At 41.0% G+C, this 19877-nt stretch overlaps 1 protein-coding gene across 3 annotated transcripts in view; it reads right to left on the reverse strand.

Moving 5' to 3' along the window:
• Positions 1-14780, reverse strand: part of DUSP16 (dual specificity phosphatase 16) — a 98138-nt gene extending 83358 nt beyond the window's left edge. For all 3 annotated transcript variants that reach the window (XM_034784426.1, XM_034784408.1, XM_034784416.1), the window contains exon 1: positions 14154-14780. The gene's annotated coding sequence lies outside the window, so the exon portion shown is untranslated. The remainder of the gene's footprint in view (positions 1-14153) is intronic.
• Between the last annotated feature and the right edge of the window lie 5097 nt (positions 14781-19877).

Genomic DNA, 19877 nt, shown 5'->3' on the forward strand with positions numbered 1-19877 from the left:
ATACTAACTAGTAATATAAGCTACCCAATTTCAAAGCCATTGTCTCATGATCTGTTTGTAACTTGCAGTATAGGCAGAACCTTACCCGGGGCTCCTGCATGACAGCTTGGTTAGGGATTTTAACACAACTATATTTGTAATGAAGATGTGCAACGGGGGCCTTGACTCTCCTTTTTTAGTAGCATGGGCTGTTCAATATATTTTCTTTATTCTTTCACCACTGCCAGACTATGCACATCTATTCACCCTGCAGTAGAATCTCCTTTCTAATTAATGGAATGTCAGGGTCTACTAGGTAAAGCAATTTCCACTAGAGGAGGGCTTCTTGGTCAGAGGTCCCTAATATCAAATGCATTAAATACCACAAATAAAGATGGAGCTATTCTGGTGACAGTGCAGTACAATTCCATTTTGAATGTATAAGGTTGGGAAGAGATTCAGAAGTCAAAAGTTAGGAAATTAAAATCCTTAGTCTCAGCATGGAAGCTACTTAAACAAACAATAAGCGTTACAGAAGGTGTGCATACCACTTAACAAGGAAAGGAAGCAGGAAGGCAAGGGGGGGGGGAACATTATGGTTAAATGGCAACATCCAAGAGGTTATTCATGACAAATGAGTATGCCTCAGAAAATGGAAATCCAAACCCAGTGGAGCAAATAGAAAGGAGCATAATTAAACCACAGTAGGTGAAATGGAAGTGTAGGAGACCAAAAAGTTAAAGTTATAAAAACACTAGCATGAAATTCTTTAAGTATACAAAGATTAGAGAATTAACAGTTGCACTGGATCACAAAGGGGCAGTTAAGCTTTCCCACACAGGATACTGGGAAAATTCTTTCCTGAAAATAGTAGGCCCAAGGTAGGTTAGATGAGGTACTGTTAGACATCAATGTGTTAAAACAAATGGATTAACTAGTAGTAAATCACCAGATCCACAGGATCTACACCCAAGAGTTATGGGGGAACTAAAAAATGAAGCGACTGAGCTGAGAAAAATATGCACTCTCTCCTCAAAATCAGGTACTTCAGAAGGATTGGAGAGAACATGTTGTATGTATGTTTGCAAATGTACGAAAAGTAATCCCAAGAAGTAAGCCAGTGAGCCCTACTTCAGTACCAAGTGAACTGGCTGAAATAACTAAAAGTAGAACTATAGAACATTTAGAACATGATAAGACAGGAACAAATTGAAACCACTTTGGCAAAGGAAAATCATGCCCCGCTAACATATTAGATTTCGAGTACGTCAAGTGTCTATAAAAAAAAACAAACAAACAAACAAAAACCCCACACTATTTGATGGGATTTATTTGGACTTTCCAAAAAGTCTGACAGAGTCCCTAACAAAAGGCTATAGAAGGAATTTAAATCATGGAGCAAGAAGTAAAATATCACCACAGATTAGAGACAAAACAAGGTAGTTAACTTGGCAAAAATGTTAACAGCAGGGTTAATGTTTTTGCCACATGCTTCTGTTTTAGACCAGTGTTGGTTAACATTTATTAATGACCTGGAAAAGGGGACAAGCAGTGAGGTGGTAAAGTTTGCTAGTGACAAAATTTAGATTAGACAAGGCTACTGTGACGAACTTCAAAGGTTCCTAACCAAACTAGGTAAACGGGCAGCATAATACAGATTAAAGTCAATGTTTACAAAAGCAAGGTTGGAAGGAATAATTTGAATGACCAGTTTCTAAATTAGCTGTAGCTGCTCATGGAAAAAAGAGATCCAGGCATCATTGTGGAATTGCTCAATGATAAAATGTCTAATCAAATGCAGCAGCATTCAAAAACCAAATGCTAAGAAAAAAAACTGGAAGTATTATCTGAATTATCTGTATTATAAATGGCATAGCCTCACCTGGAGTACTGTGTTCAGTTCTGTTTTCACACACACACACACACACACTATTTTATAGATAGCTATAGCCAGAGACATAATATTTAATATTTTACTGTCCATCTCTGACCTTGTTTTTTAATATGGTCAGAGTCTGATATGAAAAGTTATTACAAGCATGGAAAGACTTCCATATGAAGAGAGACTAAAAAGACTGGTACCATTTAGTTTGGTGAGGGAACATGTTAGAGGATACAAAACAATGGTATGGACAAGGTAAAGTCAATCACTTCTATTTACCTATTCTCAAAATGCAAGGACACAGAGAGACTGAATGAAAATGAAAAGTCAAATCAAGTCTGATTTAAAAAAAAAGACTTAGTTGTCCTCTCTGGGGTTTCTTGCACATTCTTCTAAAGCATCAGGTGCTGGCCACACTCACAAATAAGATACTAGATTAGGGGGACTTGATCCAGTACACCAATTTCTGTGTTTCTACCTATGGAATCACTAACACCATTTCCTAAATGTTCCTTTGAGACCTCATATCCAAGTGCTCTCTGAATCTCGGCTCAACCCTGCTCAGCTTGTGAAATGAGAAGAGAACACAGCCCAAGAGGATAGGTCTGCAAGACTGTTATAAAAAAGTTTAAATAAACTAATATTAAACAGTTTCCTGTAACATGCTGTCCCTAGATCTATTTAGACTATGGTTTTAGGTAGCACTCATTCAAAATATTCCAAAATGCTTTACATATGGTAAGCAAAGAGAGGAAAAGCCAATAATTTTAACTAAGGGAGTGAAACTGAAATTCATCCTCACATGAAGACTATTTGTAATATCTGTTGGAAGACCAAGAGATTTAAAATGGATTACAGAACCCTTCAGACTTTAAAGCAGCCAGTTCAATCCAGTCCTGGTGTGTAGTGACCAGTAACAGTTGTCATTTTACAGCTTTTTAGATGGACTATGTGAAATGAATTTGTTGTTTCAGTCTCATTTCTAGCAGACATGTCCAATCACAAAGCCACAACTGCAACTATTGCAGATATTTTCCTCTTTTCTTTCCCATACTAGATCATAGTGCATCTTCTCCTCCACCGTCTGTATCTTCTTTTCTGTCTTCCTCCTTATATCATGCCCTCTCTTCCTCTAAATTGTGTTCCCTACTTGTTCTCCCTCCTCCTCCCCCCCATTTCATCCCCATTGTCCTAAACAGCAGCAGCAAAGTCAAACTGGCCTTATTTTCATCAGTTTCACTGCTGCCCACCTGGCTGTGGACAGCCAGGGAGGAAACTGGCAAGACAGCCATTTCCACCCACTGAAGCTTGGCAACACTCTGAGCAGTAGCAGAGGCATTGAAGCTCAGTCTGCAGACATGGTAAGATAGTACAGTACATCAAGGTATATTTGGTTTATGTTTGCAAAGTTATCTACACAACCATAATGGCTAGAAAGCTTTTTGGGGAGTGAGGTGGGGGAAGGAGGGAAATGGAGGTAAAAGAATATGGTAGCAATTTTGTTTATGATTTGTTGGGAGGGCGGATGTTTTGTTTTTAATTACTATAGCTTACATTCTGCAAAAGCTGATGGTATTTGATGGGGGGGTATTTTTTAAAAATCCTACTTTCCACAGGTAAGTAAAATTTTCAAGTCCAACTGTAACATATGACAGCCAACTTCTGACAGCAATTAGAGACATTTCAAGAAGAAATAAAAGTTATTTTATCCCATATTAATATAAGAGAGTTTTAGGAGGGATAGAACAGAAAAGTAGAAATATTTCACTAAAAATAATGGCTGGCCCTCCTGAAAAAGAGAGGTTACCAGATAGGACAAACAACACAGAACAAATCCACCAGTGCAAGAGATTTCTGACATAACTGTTCCAAAAATCTCTGTGTCCTATCCCCCCTAAGCATTGTTTATTTTCAGATACATCTCAAAACAACATTTTCTCCCACTTAAAAGATACACCAATTCACAAAGAACCTATTATACCTAAGACCCACTGACTTCAACAGGACTTGAGCACTTTGTTTAGTTAATCACAAGCTTATGTGTTTTGCTGAATCAGGGCCAGAGACAGCACTTGTCCGTATTAAGGACAGACTCTTGCTAAGGAATTTTTAAAACCCCTCACCCAGACCCCCACAAAAATTGCTTATTTTAAATTAAAGTATTTCAGTAAACTAAGCCTTTAAAGATTTCACCCTGATTTAAAATGCCCTAAAGACCAGTTTTCTGGCAAAGCAGATGGAGTTCTGTAAGAAATCTTGGTACTCTTTAAAATTCCTAAAACAAACATTGTGTCTTTTTAAACTAGTGTTTGCTAACAAAATGTCACTATACTCAGCTATTTTTAGGTGCTGCTAAGCGATGGCCTCATAAGTGCATACAACCCCAAACAATACAACCCAGAGGTTTCTTATTAGAACAAGGGTTGGAGGCTAGCTCTCAATTGTTGAGTCAGTGACCACCATCACCCCCTATATCCTTTCCTGCTCTACAACATGTTAATTATAGACTGAACATGAGACTTAAAAGCCAATGGATCAAGAAATATCCTGCCTATTTTGTGCAAAATCTTGAATATTTGTGCCACAGCTGGATTAGAAAGAGGTTAGTCATTTAATAAATTTCAGAGAGAAAAAAATTCTCAAAATACTACATCCCCATCTCACCTCCTCTCAAGGTTTGAGTTAAAGGAAAGATGTGTTCTCATTTAGCAATGCAGACATTTCATACCCACCTAAATCAGATGTTGCCATACAGACTGTTTGGACAAAAATAGCTAAATATGCTTGCTTACTTCACCATTAAATAAAGCACACAAAAGGACCTGCCATTAACTTTTTTGTCCCTTAACAGGCAGAGGTCATTAATAACTCATAACATTGTTAGAGACAAACAAAATACCTAAGCTTCCCCATTGCTTTTCTATAGGTTTCATCTCAACAAAAGCAGCAGATAGGATATTACTGTGCATTTCCTCATACCAGATAGGTCACACCTGCACTGTGTTGTCAAATCACACCACATTGGTTCACAGGGTAAAAGATTTAAGGGCTACTCAAGTTTGACCTAAATAAATAAATAAAGCCAGCCACTGGGTTATGTTAGTTAGGCCCAAAACGTGTCTCTCTCTTAATCGGTACAATGTCACCCCTCACCCCAAAGGCAATAATTTGTGTTAACTTTTTCAAAGTGCCTGCTACTTTACAGTATGAATAGCTGATCTGCCATTTGTCTTCTGCTATTCTGGATTTGATCTTTGGACTGTTATATGGAACTCACAATACATTAAGCCTCTGTGCTAAGACTGGATATCTATATTTTCTCTTAAGTGTTTTTCTCCCTTGCTCAACAGTCAGGACATCTTTAGGAGTTACATGAGAAAGGAGTAGTTTTGTTTTGTTTTTAAATGGAGTTCATGTTATACTATTTCCTCTATACATTTTATGTGGAAGATTCCTCTAATTTTCTCCAATTTTAGTGCAACTCTTCCAATGAGGGCAATTAATGTACTGATGATTAACATCCTACCACTACCAAAAGGAGGATTTTGGAAGGAGGGGGCACAAGTCAGATCGAACTCTTTTCTCCGAACTATTTTGGTAATCAGACAAAAGGCAGAAAGCCTTCAAAAACAGATTCCCCTGGATCATTACAAAATCCAGAACAGACAATAAACATGGTGCACTTCTCTTCAAAAATATTCAGGAAGGCATCATACTTTTTTTTTTAACTCTGTGGTCATCACAAGGGAAGGTGATTGTTCCGAGGCAAAATTTTAAAGTTCTGGCTCTTAAGAAAAAGTGACAAGGCAGCACAATGACTAAGCAGGTTTAACTATATAATTGACAATATGTGGGTGACACAATGAAGTGAGGTGATATTTCTGGGAAGTGAAAGGAAGCATAAATAGGTGTTGCTTAACCACCCCTTCTGGTCTGGCTCCTCTTTAAATAAGAAAGCAAACATTAAGCCTAGAAGAACAAAATCCAACATGAATGGAAGCTATTGGATTGACAGTTCTACAGGAAGTCAGGCAAGTTCTTAAATATCAATTGAGATGACTAAATTTAGCTGTTCTTTAAATTTTGGCCCTGATGTACTTTGTCATTTTAAAATATTTTTAACACGAGTACAGATGCCCCTGACTTACGCAATCATCCCGTTCCGGAAAGCCTTGCGTAACTCGAATTTTGCATAAGTCGGAAACGTATACCTGTATGTTACGCAATAAGTTTCCTCAACTCGAAAATCCTATTTCTGGCTTATGGAACTTTTTCCATAAGTGCAAATTTGTGTAAGTCAGGTCTTGCGTAACCCGGGGAGCGTCTGTAATAGGAGAATACTAGGATACTGTTGTTTTGCTGGCCATGCTCTTTTGCTCTGGGAAGTTTCTATTCCTAATTTACTTGTCTATTGGTTGCTGTGTTATGGTCTAAGTGGGGTAAGGCAGAGACGTGAACCAAACATCAGCTTTTAAATCAAATGTAGCTGCAGCTAGTTTTTCTTTTAGCAATTGGTTACATTGAATTCAAAGGTGGAAGGAGAATGACTAAAGTATCATTAAGCACATACATCTACTTTTTATAGAATTATTTCTCGTTAACTGATGTGTCTTTATAAAATTTGAATCAGAGTGCAATTTAGATTTTACGTAGTACCTTTCATATATTCCAAATAGCATTACAGTCAAACTGGAAATTGGTAGCATGGTTGATGTTTAGGGAAATACTGAAGTCGTAACATACTCTTAAACAGTTCTCACACACAGCCTTCAGAATTAGAACCTATTTCAATGGGAAAGAGAGCAAGTTAGTTAGAACAGTAAGATTTATCCTAGACTGTTAGAATATATTAGGGGGCTCATCAGCTTCTTACTTACAGACACCCAGAGTCATTCAGGACCTTAACATCTTATCTGAAATGTGGCACTAAACTTGCCCCCAACCCTACACCTCTCCCCCATGCATACTACACTGCACTATCTTCATTGGCCTGAAACCCAAATCCTGGCATGAGACAGGAGCCTTTCAAACCAGGAGTGAATTATACAGATCAGTCCAAAAACAAAAAACTATGAGCAATAGGATGTTGTTTCATATTCCAGTAATTAATAGGGATTTAGCCTTAAACAAGCCTTACTATAAAACTAAGGAAAAGAGAAAAAAAAATGAAGGACAGAATCTAATTTATCAGGAGTAAAGGGGTGGGGGGGGAAGCTGCCTACAAATTCTCTCCTATTTTGAGAGCAACATCTATGCTATCCATGCAGAGCCAAAGCCTTCTAATCCAGCAGGCTGAATACATACTAGTCATTCAAACCCAAGAATGTGTGCATAAAAGGAATTTCATTCAATTAGTCTCTGTTGTCCTCTTCATTTTATGCTCTCTGCAAAAGTTCTCAGTCACATGTTGCTACCATTTAGTACTCAGGTCAATCTTTTTGCCTCCCATCACCACTAAATACTATCAGACATTGAAGACAAATATTCAAGGGCGTTTAAATGAAAGACTGTATGTGCAGTAACCCATTAATCTATAATTTAGTCACTAAACAGCCCCATTTCACTCACAGAGCAAAATTAAGTACAGCACAATGAAACTAATTATCAATAGTTTGATTTCAACATTAAGAGACCTTGTCCAGTAGGTCAAATTTCAGCCCTAAACTAACTTAAAATAGTTAGACATTCTCCATAAAACTATTTCATATTCTAATTTTTGTAGGTTATCATTCAATATTTTAAATGAGATTTATCATAATAAATCAACAGGATGTATTTTATATTATTTTATCTAAAATAAATTAAAACTTATGTGAGAGGAGATGGAACACAAAACAGATCAATAAAAAGAACAGGAGTACTTGTGGCACCTTAGAGACTAACAAATTTATTAGAGCATAAGCTTTCGTGCACTACAGCCCACTTCGTCGGATGCACGAAAGCTTATGCTCTAATAAATTTGTTAGTCTCTAAGGTGCCACAAGTACTCCTGTTCTTNTACCTTTATTTGACACAACATGAGCCATGCACCTTCAGCAAACTTTTTAAACACTTCTTTTCTGTCACAATATTAGAATAGTTATATAACAGATAGGCTCATCAAAATTATAACTACCCATTCTCGGTGACTTGACTAAACCCCCTACACACAGACCCTTTCAAATGTGTTTTCACACCCTTTTGTTTATAATATTTCATGTTTAAGGTAAGACTTTTTCAGTTTTCTTTTTACATGTAACAAATATTGATCTGTTTCAGAGTAGCAGCCGTGTTAGTCTGTATCCGCAAAAAGAACAGGAGTACTTGTGGCACCTTAGAGACTAACAAATTTATTAGAGCATAAGCTTTCGTGCATCCGACGAAGTGGGCTGTAGCCCACGAAAGCTTATGCTCTAATAAATTTGTTAGTCTCTAAGGTGCCACAAGTACTCCTGTTCTTTTTGCGGATACAGACTAACACGGCTGCTACTCTGAAACAGATCAATATTTGTTACATGTAAAAAGAAAACTGAAAAAGTCTTACCTTAAACATGAAATATTATAAACAAAAGGGTGTGAAAACACATTTGAAAGGGTCTGTGTGTAGGGGGTTTAGTCAAGTCACCGAGAATGGGTAGTTATAATTTTGATGAGCCTATCTGTTATATAACTATTCTAATATTGTGACAGAAAAGAAGTGTTTAAAAAGTTTGCTGAAGGTGCATGGCTCATGTTGTGTCAAATAAAGGTATAGATTTAACTAAGGATTTCCTCAGCTAAAGCACTCTGTTCACCAATTGATTTGGCATATTTATGGACCATAAATGCTATAGCTAATGATTCAGTTGGTTCACACAGTGCAAGAGAAGATAAATCAGAAGAACTGTAGTGTGTGGGACTGGGAAGATGAAGGAAAGGTAACAAGGCTAAGAAAGGATCATTCTGCCTACCTCACTGCACCTCAGAAGTTTAAAAAGATACAACCACACAGTGCAGTGTCATAGCAAACCTTCTAGCACCAATGGCAACTTTCTTTCGCTCTCTTCCCTGCTTCTCTAGCCTACCCAATTATTTCCACTTAGTTTCTAAATTGCAGGAGCATTTCATAGGGACACAAAATGGAAAGAAGCCAATCTTCTCAGAGCCAATTCTGAGTAGGTCAGTCTTGGCTCAGTAGCAGACTACAGAGTGCAGCAGGAGACGCAAGGCCTTGCCCCCCTCTCCTTCCCTCCCCTAGATGCCGACTTGCTTCTGGCATTGAGGAAAAATAACTTACTGGTGGCCAACAAGGTCACCACTAGAGATGCCAGCAGCTGCCAGCAAGCCAGATCCCTAAGCAAACTCAGAGATGCTCTGACTAAACTACAGAAATTTAAGAAGGACACAGAGCCAAACTTTCCCTTAAAATACATGTTTATTTTTCTTCAGACGTTAAAGGAAAGTACTAGAGAGCCCAGAAGACCGAAAACATCTATTCAGAGGTACAGCAAGGTCAGCAGTAGTGGGAACATTCCTAGCCCAGCAATGTGCTTCAACTCAGAACCATCTCTAGTAGTGAAGGCAGTTCAGATTCCAGGCCTGTTTTTCCACTCTATTGCATCTGGTAACTTTCCTGAAATTAATGGAGCTACACTATTATATAACTGATGTAACAGAATAGAGGATTTGGTTCTTCAAGTATTTACTAGAAACATGACAAAGACCCCTCACTCACACTTCATCCACCTCAGGGAGATGGCAATGACTTCCAATCATTACTGTGCTCAGCTGGGTTGAAACCAGAGCCGGACACAAGAGGCTTTATATCAGAGTGTCAACCAACAGCCACATCTTTTGACCCCAACTTTTATTCATGCAGAACTTACACACCAACAATTAATAGTCATGTAAAATGAATTTGCCATTTCCTGATGATCAGTTTACTCAGAGTATTTCTCTTCATAGAACTCATGAAATGCAAAGACACTTTCTGATATATGCATATGCCACACAAGCAACTCTCTATCTCAAACATATTAAATGCACTCCAGAAGTCTTGGGTGGGGGGGGGGAGTGGGGGGAGAAAATGATCTTCTACTCTAACATACAGAGACGTGCTACTTCCCACACAAACTTGTAGAAAACCAGGGTATTATTATATTTTTTAAATAACCACACATGGCCAGGCAACACTCAACAAAATAGCCACAAGGACTCAACAGATTTAAAAAAAAAAAATCGAGACAGACGCAAGCTAGATTATACTCTTGGAATCGGCACACAAAGGGGCCCCTCTATACACAATCCATGTGGCTCATGGGACAGAACCCAGGTTTTTTCACTGTGAAGTAGGGGAGAGTATGTGCAAATTCTGACCCCCCCAACCCACTGGTCAAACTCCTCCAGTAGAAGAATACAGAGGGAATTCAGATACTCTCCTACATGGAATTTTCTGGTTCCTATATGGGCATTTTCACAAAGGCATCTGATCTGGCCCAATCTCATTGTTGGACAAGATGTTTCTCAGTTTATTGTTATTTTTTTAAGTAGTCGGAGTGAATTATTTGGCGGGGGGGGGGGGGGGACGGAAAGAGAGAGAGAGTGTTATGTTCGGTATCCCCTCTTAGAAGAGAAAGCTGCTGGTCTGACCTACCTTAAAATCAAAAGGTGCACTGACAGCCTGGGACTTATGACTTAAAAGGTGACTGCCACCCTCTGCCAGGAACGGTCTCCCTCAGAAATGCACTTATTTTAGCTTGCTTTACTTCATTTATCTCTGCTCTGGGGCTAGTTGGTCCCTTGGTTATATGATTTTAAGATACAACAACTAATAAACCAAGCCACACAAGTTAGTAACTAAGGAAGATAACTCTGAACTAGTACAGCTAGTGTGATTTGGTTTGCCCTAGCAACTCTATGGCCTGTCATGTGATTTGTCCACTTGAGATGGTCAGCATTCAGGACAATGCCTATGATTTCCTACTTGTTAATAAAGCACCAGGCAATAATGGAGTGACAACTGGCCTCCCCAGCCTCAGTTTCCTTGTGAGCGCCACTGAACGCTAGTTAGGCAATCACTAATTAACCACTCTTCTCAAAATGCAGCATGGGGATGCATGGGACTGAGTACAGACAGAGAAATAATGTAACAGAATACCCTAATGGTGCAATGAGCTGTGCCTGTGCAGAATCCCAAGTCCTAGAGCTCATTTCAGGATCAGAACCTAGGGAGGCAAATGATTCATTTATTTTGCCATTTGGTAGGATTTACATGAAACCTGAGGTAGGGAAGCCAGTTCTCTTCTTCAGTCTGAGGTGAAAGGTACTGGCCAGTCACCACAGCCACAATTTTTAAGTGCAGGTCAGTATTGTGCCTTATAGCGGTAAACAACAACATTTCACTTGTCCACATCAGGTTTTTGTTTGCTTGGCAACAGGATTTTGCCTCACCTGCAGGTACAGGAGCCTGAAAATTAGCTGGAATTAGTTTATCAGCTGGACAATACATTTGAGACATAATAAGGTTTCCAGAGATCCTATAGAGACCCTAAATTAGCCCTCCAAAGCCTTAGTGAGCTGAATTATTTAAATTGGTCTCAGATAGAAAGAGGAACATATTCTGCTCTTGGTTATACCAGTGTAAATCCAGTAACTTTATTTGGCTCTGTTCACCCTGCATACTGCCAGCTTCTGCTGGAAGAAACTGAAGCTTAGGACTCTCATGGCAGAAAGTCTGTTTGGTGCTGGAGTTTGCAATTGCATATGGCAGCTATCACCATAACTCCACCCTTCTACCAAGGTCAAATGCCCCTGCTAGGATAGCCATCCCCACTGGACCAAGAGTGTGCACTTTACACAATCAAAGATGAATCAAGCCCATTTACTTCCATAGTTACTCTGGTGCAACTGTGGACTGATTTTGTCCCAGTACTTCCATTTAGAAACATAAAACTGGACCATCAGAGTCAAAGATATTTATTTTGAGTAAAAAAAAACACCTGATCTAGATAAGGAATAAAGTACATTGGATTTTTAGAACACTTGAACGGTCTTTTTAGACATTAGCACATTTAATATTAACTCCGCCCTCCAGAATCCTGCTGCTGTCACCTAGAACTTACACTTCCTTCTCCATTACTTCTGCTGTATTTAAGAAAACACACACACTATCAGGATATGTGCAAGCATGACTGTAATAGGAAGCTTACTACAGAGAATATATTAAACCTCTTGCAAATTTCTATTTTTGTATGGAATGTCTGCTAACACCAGCAAGCATATCTGGTCATTGTATGAACTCTTTGGGAATAGCATATTCTTTAAAATTTTCTCCAGTTTCCAGAAGCTGAAGCAAAAAAAAAAAAAAAAGAGGGGAAGTTCCTCCTCCTACCCACCACCAAAAAAACCCTATATGCTTTTTAAACATACAAACTTCCCTCATATTTCATCTCAGGAATAGGCTTGTGAATGCTCCAATTTCAAGTGAGCCAGCAAGGTGAACACCACACCTAGAAATTAATCCTTAACATTTCTCCACCCTCCCTAAAAATACACCCATTTCAAATCCAACGCCTCTTGTGCAGTTGTGATTTCATAAGTTCTGTGTCCACCAAACCACATACTGCCAGGAACAGAAACACATTCTAAAAGCAAGATCACACACACTCAAAATCAGAGAGAACCTGAAAACACATCTTTTCAGCGAGAAACAGCTTAAAATGCCTCCAGCAAGTTTAGAGTGTGCGTATATATTTATGTTATAATGGATATACACTGAATGTTTGAGCAAAAATTAGCCATAGCCAAAGCAGTAAAATGTACTAGTGATGCCTCTTTCATCTGGCGGGAGAAGGAAGATGAAGAGAAAGAGAGGGACAAGAGAATACATGTATAATCAATTTGAACTGCTTAGTGCCCTTCATCTTAGATGTATTTTACTAGTGTTGAACACTGAAAACACCACTGCTGGTCAGGTTATGCAATCGACTTGTCACATACACCTTATTCAGCACATGTTGATGTGTGGAGGTGTTTCCTTCTCCAATGGTTTCTTAAAACATTCAGAAAGTGATTCCAGGGAGGGTTTGAAGTAATATAAAACACTAATCAAGCTCTTTTCAAAATCACTATATTTAAAATGGAATCAAGCTAACGTTTCACAGGTAACTTTTTTTTTTTTTTTTTTTTTTTTTTTTTAAAGATTCTACGTCAACCCTCCATTTTGTTGGCTTGCTTAGTTAAAATATTTAGTAAAGTTCAAGGCAGTACTTTCACTCATTTTTAAAGTTTTGGATAGTAACATAAAATGAGATTTTTTTAAAAAACAATAATTGTTTTAAATAATTAAAAACATTTGAAATCATGAATTCAAATTACTGTTTACTAAATTTGAAAGGGGGGGGGGGTTCAGAAGCACTTATTGTTCCTGGAAGCAAAAACAAACAAATCAAGAAATTCCCAAAACCACCCTCCAAAGGCTGTTTTATTTAATACACTTAATGTAAACAAACTACCTAATTTTTCACTTTTTAAAATCATGCTTTTTCCCTCCTCACACAAAAGGAAGCCCTACTTTCTCTCTCTGTCCCTCTCCTTTAAAATCTGGGATTTAAGACAGGTGGCTATGTACTTTTTCCAAAGGTGAATTTAAAAACAAAACAAACCAAACCCCATACAACCACAAAACAGCTTGCAGTGTTTAAGAGAATCAAAAACGCACAAGAGTTAGGAGCTGGTACTTTTTTAAAGCCTAAAAAGTGTCTCACACTGGCAGCTCATCTGTCCCCCCTTTCTTCCCATATGAGGTGAGGAAAGGGACTGAAGACTAGTCAGGGCCACAGAAAGAAACCTTCCAATAAAAAATGAGGGGGGAAATAAAAGGATTGTGGGGAAGATGAGGAGAGAGCATGGAACAATATCATAACCCCATCACTATTAGCAGCTTCCACCACCTTCCCTCACCCCAATCCATTTAGCTACTATCTCCCTCTGCTCCTAGGGCCTACACACTGAAACACACACACACACCACCACCACCAAAAGAACACAAGTCAAGAAAACCAGAAAGCAGAACACTGGGGAAGAGGAGCAACCCACCCCGGAGATTTTAAAGATTGCTTGCAAAGAGATCACAGATCGTATCTCCAGCCCACCCTAGAGTGGTGTCCCTATCGCACTAGAGGGAAAGAGGGGGTGACTCTTGTTTGTGGGAGGCTGCCCCTAGGAATCTGGGGAGAAAACTCCCCCAAACCCTTTTGCCAGCCCCCTCTACTTTCTTCCCAACACTTTCCCCCCACCCCCCCGTTTGTTTCCTGGAGAAGGAAAAAAAAGTTACCACCAGCTTCTTCTCTACTGGAACTGCTGCCAGACCCAACTTTCTCTCCTTCCAGCCGCTGGGAAGCTCCAGGCTGTTCTTCTTCTTTAAAACTTTATTCTGATCTATTTAAAGGGGGGTGGGGGTGGGGAGGAGAGAGAGGAAACGTTTGGAGCTTTTCTTCCTCTCCCCCCCCCCCCCAGATGGCTTGAGAAAATGAAGGGGGGGGAGAAAAAAAAAGCTGCGAAGGGAAAAAGAAAGTTAAAAAGGCTGAGGTTTCCAAAAGGAACCACACAATTACTAATAAATGGCTAGAACAAACAGACACAAGGAGGAGGAGGAGAGAGAGAGTTTTGCTGGTCAGTAAACTTCAAGCTGCTGGGATGAGGTCATTGGTGTAAAAATAAAGAGATGGCGTCATTTGAAACCAATCCCAGTGAATGAACTCAGCCTGGGGGAGGGGGGACAGAGGAGCAGGGTAAGGAGACAGCAGCAGCCACCTCTGGCAAAGCAGCCCCTGCTCCTCTCTCTCCCCCCACAGCAAGAGCTCCAGCCCCCAACTCTGGCTGTGTCCCCCCCTCAGCACATGCTTGAAGTGAACCGAATGCTGGTGTCACGCCAGTGCTGTCTGGCTTTTTTCTCTCGGCTTGAAAGGGGGCGGGATTCACATTTCTTCCCCTTGGACTCCTGTTTGAATACTTTGTTTCTGAGGCAGCCCCTGGGAGGAGCCTGGAGAGCTGCGATACAATGAGGCAGCTATTCAAATGAGTTGCTGCGGCTCTCCCTCCCTCTTTCCCGCCTCCTCTCCTTGCTATCTCTCCTTCCTTCTCTTCTCACTCCTGCTCTCCTCCCCAGCCCCTGCCTTCTGCTTTCTTCTTTCCCTTTGCTTCTCCTGCCTCCTACTGCTCTATCACCTTCTCCCTGCCTCTCCTGTCTCCTTTCTCTTCTCTCTCCTGGGCTTTATCTAGCCCCTTCTCCATCCTCCTCTGTCTCCCTTTCCTGCCTTCTCCCTCACAGGCCCGTTTAAACCAACCCTGCTAAGTCTCAGCTGGGCACCATGTCTACAATACGGAATTTTACCACCAGCCCCAGCCCCAATTCAACTGTACCCTTAACACAAGCAGGAGCCCTTGTATTATATGCTCACAACACCCCTATAAGGCCGGGGAATGCTATTAAGCCCATCATAGAGATGAGGAATAGAAATACCAAGGGTATGTCTACACTTAAAATGCTGCTGCTGCAACTGTGGTACTGTAGCACTTCAGTATAGGCACTACCTACACTGATGGGAGGGGTTCTCCGGTTGGTAGGGTGACCAGACAGCAAGTGTGAAAAATCGGGACAGGGAGTGGGGGATAATAGGAGCCTATATAAGACAAAGCCCCAAATATCGGGACTGTCCCTATAAAATCAGGACATCTGGTCACCCTACCTGTTGGTGTAAGTAATCCACCTCCCTGAGAGGCAGTAGCTCGGCCAATGGAACAATTCCTCTGTTGACCCTAGTGCTGTCTACAATGGGGGTAAGGTCGGTATAGCTACATTTCTCCAGGGTGTGAAAAGTTCACACCCTGGAGAAATGTAGCTATACCGATGTAAGTTCTTAGTGTAGATCAGCCCTAAGTCATTTGCCCAAGGTCACACAGGAAGTCAGTGATGGAGCAAGGAATTGAGCCTAAACACTCCCAAGTCCTAAACCAGTGCCCTAACCGCTGGGCCATGCTCAGGAACCCTAGTCCTGGTCTACACTGGGAAATTAGGACGGTATAACTATATCACTCAGAGGTCTAAAAAATCCACCCCCCTGAGCTACGCAGCTAAACTGACCTAGTCCCTGGTGTAGACAGCACTAGATTGACAGGAAAATTCTCCCATTGATCTAGCTACCATCTCTTGGGCAGGTGGATTACCTATGCCAACAAGAGAATCCTTCCTGTCAGCATAGGCAGCGCCTTCACTGAAGCGCTACAGCAGCACAGCTGTGCTGATGCAGCATGTTAAGTGTAGACAAGCCCCTAGTGTAGACAAGGTGGTGTAGACATTGGTTCAATGGGACTACTCATGAACAAGGATCAAGCCCTAAAAGGAAGAATTAATTACCCCTCCCTTTCTGTTCATTCTTCACATTTTTTTAACTAATTGTTTTATTGTGACACAGGTCCCAAAACAAATTCAAAATAACCTCACGGTACACTGCACACTGTGCTAGAGAAATGAGAACAAATCATAATTGTCCAACCTGGCAATAATCGCTTCAGGTGACTTTTCAAAATGTGTACTTATCAATTTAAAGTGATATTACATCAAATTGTAAGTAAAACAGAAAAATAGCCACAAGGCTCCTGGTCCCTCAGCTGACTTCCCAGTTGAGCACCCTTGTGTCTGCGGGGAGCCCTTTTGACATCATTGCAAGATCAGGGCCAAGATCTTAGAAATACTCTTCTTTAAAGAGAAATCCCTTATTTAAAACAACAACAACAAAAACCTTGAGGAAAAGAAATTGAAAGTTAAGCTGGAACATCTAGATATACTTTTTATATCACACAAAGTAATTATACATCACACCTCTGCTATAAGAACAGATGCAAAACCTGCAGACTTATCTCCCCTGCTATGATGATCAAAACCCCCACAAGACAGCTTTCAAGATCCAAGGGTCCTACACATACCTATCACCACGTGTGGTGTACTTCATCCAGTGCACTAAATGCCCCAATAACAACTATGTGGGTGAAACCAGACAATCACTATGCTCTCAAGTGAACTCATACAGAAAAATAATAAAAGACAAAAACACTTTATCACTTGTGGGCGGACACTTTTCACAAAACAATCATTCCATATCTGACCTCTGAGTCCTCGTCCTCAAATGAAACCTGTGCAACAGATTCAAAAGATAAGCCTGGGAACTTAAATTCATAACTCTGCTAGACACCAAAAATCATGGCCTTAATAAAGACACTGGATTTACAGCTTATTACAACAATTTGTAACCCAATAACCCTCCTCTGTCCTACTACAGTAGAGATGTTAACTGGTCATTTCACCTTTGAATGGTCTCTTGCAACATTGATTAGATTAGATAAATTCATGGAGAGGAGGTCCATCAATGGCTATGAGACAAGATGGTCAGGGATGCTACCCCATTCTCTGGTTGTTCCTGAACCTCTGACTGCCAGAAGCTGGGACTGGATGACAAGGGATGTACCACCAGGTAATTGCCCTGTTCTCTTTATTCTCTCTGAAGCATCTCGCGCTGGCCTCTGTTGGAAGACAGGACATTGGGCTAGATGGACGATTGTTCTGACCCAGTATGGCCATTCTTATGTTCTTAAAAAGAATCCATAGTAGTGCCAGATTTATCTTCTATTATACTGAAGCAACAGCTTTGTATGGTCAAGGCTGAACAGCAGGTTCTGTTTAGAGGTAGATACTTCTAAGTACTCTAAAATCTGCATGCTTACTTGGATTGTCTTGAAACTTTCGGTGTCTCTTAGGGGTGCTTAGTAGTGTTAGTAGTCCAAACTTGGGGGGTCATTTGAGCAAGGTGCTCCTGAGATAAACCCCCTGAAAGAACAGCATTTTACAAAAACTATTGGTTCTTATAAGTTATAATGCTCTTTTTGCACACATTGTTCCCCAATTGATCTCAGTTGCTTGACATTTATCTCACTAGTGCATGCCACTGCCCCTTTGGGGAAGCAATATTGAAAATGTTATTGACCATAGAATTTGGCTCTTGAGAACAGTACATGCTAAAATTCATGAACCAGAGAGATTGAATGTACATGTGCAGCAAGACTACAAGATGTAGCCTGAATGTTGCTACTATCTGTTTCTGTTAAGGGTTTGGGGCTTTTAAAAAAAAATATTTTATTTTAAAAAATGTGCCTTGATAATTTGCACAACAAATTTAGAAGGGGCTCTAACTATTTTCTGAAAGATAATAAATAACACCTGCGCTACACAGATATTTGAGAATCATTGCTGGGCATGTTGCTACTTTCCACCTGGGGCATTATTGTAGCAGAGTGCCAACATTGATTAATCAATTGAGCACTGATTAACTAGAGGGTAGATAAAAGACAGTTAGGATAAATACAATCATGTTTCCTGAACAATGTAACTGAGTCAGGGGGTTCCTGATACGCAGTCCCCTTAACATGAGATGCTCATAACCTTTTTAAATTCTTATACCTTTTTTGGGGCCAAGCTATGGAAGTGCCAGAGCAACACTGGGTTTCTGAGGGACCAGTGCTGAGAGTGTGAGGGTTGGGAGAGAGCAGGGAGAGGAGGGGGGCATTGGGAGTGGGGGAGTGGCAAGGAATAAGGGGAGAGGGATTTGGGATTGCAGAGAAAGGAAGGGGATTAGGGAGAGAGGAATAAATTGGAAAGGGTGATGAGGGAGAGGAGTTGGGGGAGCTCAGGCCAGGGGATGAGGGGAAGTGGGAGGGATAGAATGGGGGTGGTAGCAAGGGTGGTGAGTGGGATTAGGGACACCACTATGGCCCCTCTAAGCTTACCAGGGGCATGGAGTGGCAAGGAGAGTGGAGTTGGGGGATGGGTGGGTTCGGAGCTGGAGTGTGTAGCAAGGCTTAACGCACTCAGGATGTGGGAGTGGGACTTGTAGCAGCAGTTTGTGCGTGAGGGGCTCAGAGAAATGGACATGTTGGAGGAGTTGGAGCAGTGACAGGGGTTTCTGAGCTGTTGGGGGGCAAATAGGGTTTGTAGCAGTGTGGGGCAGGGAGTGTTGGATCAGTGCAGGGAAGAGTGGGGTGGAAAGGAAGTGGTCAGAGCTGTGCGGAGATGTTGGAGGGGCTTCAGATCTGTCCCCCCAGGTCTCACGTATCCAACCATCAACCAATGACAGCTACTCCTTTTTTCTATGGCGGCTGGCCCCAAGTGCCATAGAAGCTGAACACCTGACTCTGTAGTGTATTTATCCTCACATCACCCCTGTAAGGTGAAGTGCCATCATCCCCATAGGTCACAGAGGAAGTCTGTTGCAGATCAGGGAGTTTAACCCAGGTTTTCCAAGCCCCAGGTCCTACCTACTGGGTCATTCTTCTTCTCATGCCCCTGTGATGTCTGCCCCCACCCACTTCAAAAACTGTGCCCACTGACTCCATGCTACTCCCTGCACAATTCCTGCAGCCTCTCCTCCACTCCTCTGTCTGTGGATGCCACATTGACACTTGCCTGTCAGTGAGGAGGACCGCTGGGGGTAGGGGAGAACCAGGCTGTGCCTGATAGGTAGAGACATGGGAGACAAGAAGATAATGCAGGGTGGTGAAGGGACTAACGTGCAGCCAGTTCATTCTGTGGCCAGGGTAATCATTGCCAAGGAGCCAGAGGCCATGGAGCGGGAGAGCTGGGCTGTGGTAAATGGGGATGCTGAGAGGGAATTTTTTAGAAAACAAGGAAATTAAATGCCCCAAAACTGTTAACACAGAGTTAAAGTTGCCCAGTGGTGCCTGGTGCCCTTCCAGAATGTGGAAAGTGACTAAACTTAAACCTCTGAAAACCAGGAAATACAAAGTTAAGTTACACGCCACCTCCACAACACAACTTTAACTCTGCCCTCTTTGAGCAATGCCCCAACACACCTGTAACACACATGCTAGCACTCTACTCTTGCAGATGTTGCATAACACTTTGGGAACAGAGCACATGAGCCCTGTAGGACACAGTCCAACACCTTCTCTTTGCAAAGGCAAAACTTTGGTTTAGGTCAGGCATTGC

This window comes from Trachemys scripta, chromosome 1 (genome assembly GCF_013100865.1).
Source record: "Trachemys scripta elegans isolate TJP31775 chromosome 1, CAS_Tse_1.0, whole genome shotgun sequence".
NCBI lineage: Eukaryota > Metazoa > Chordata > Testudines > Emydidae > Trachemys > Trachemys scripta.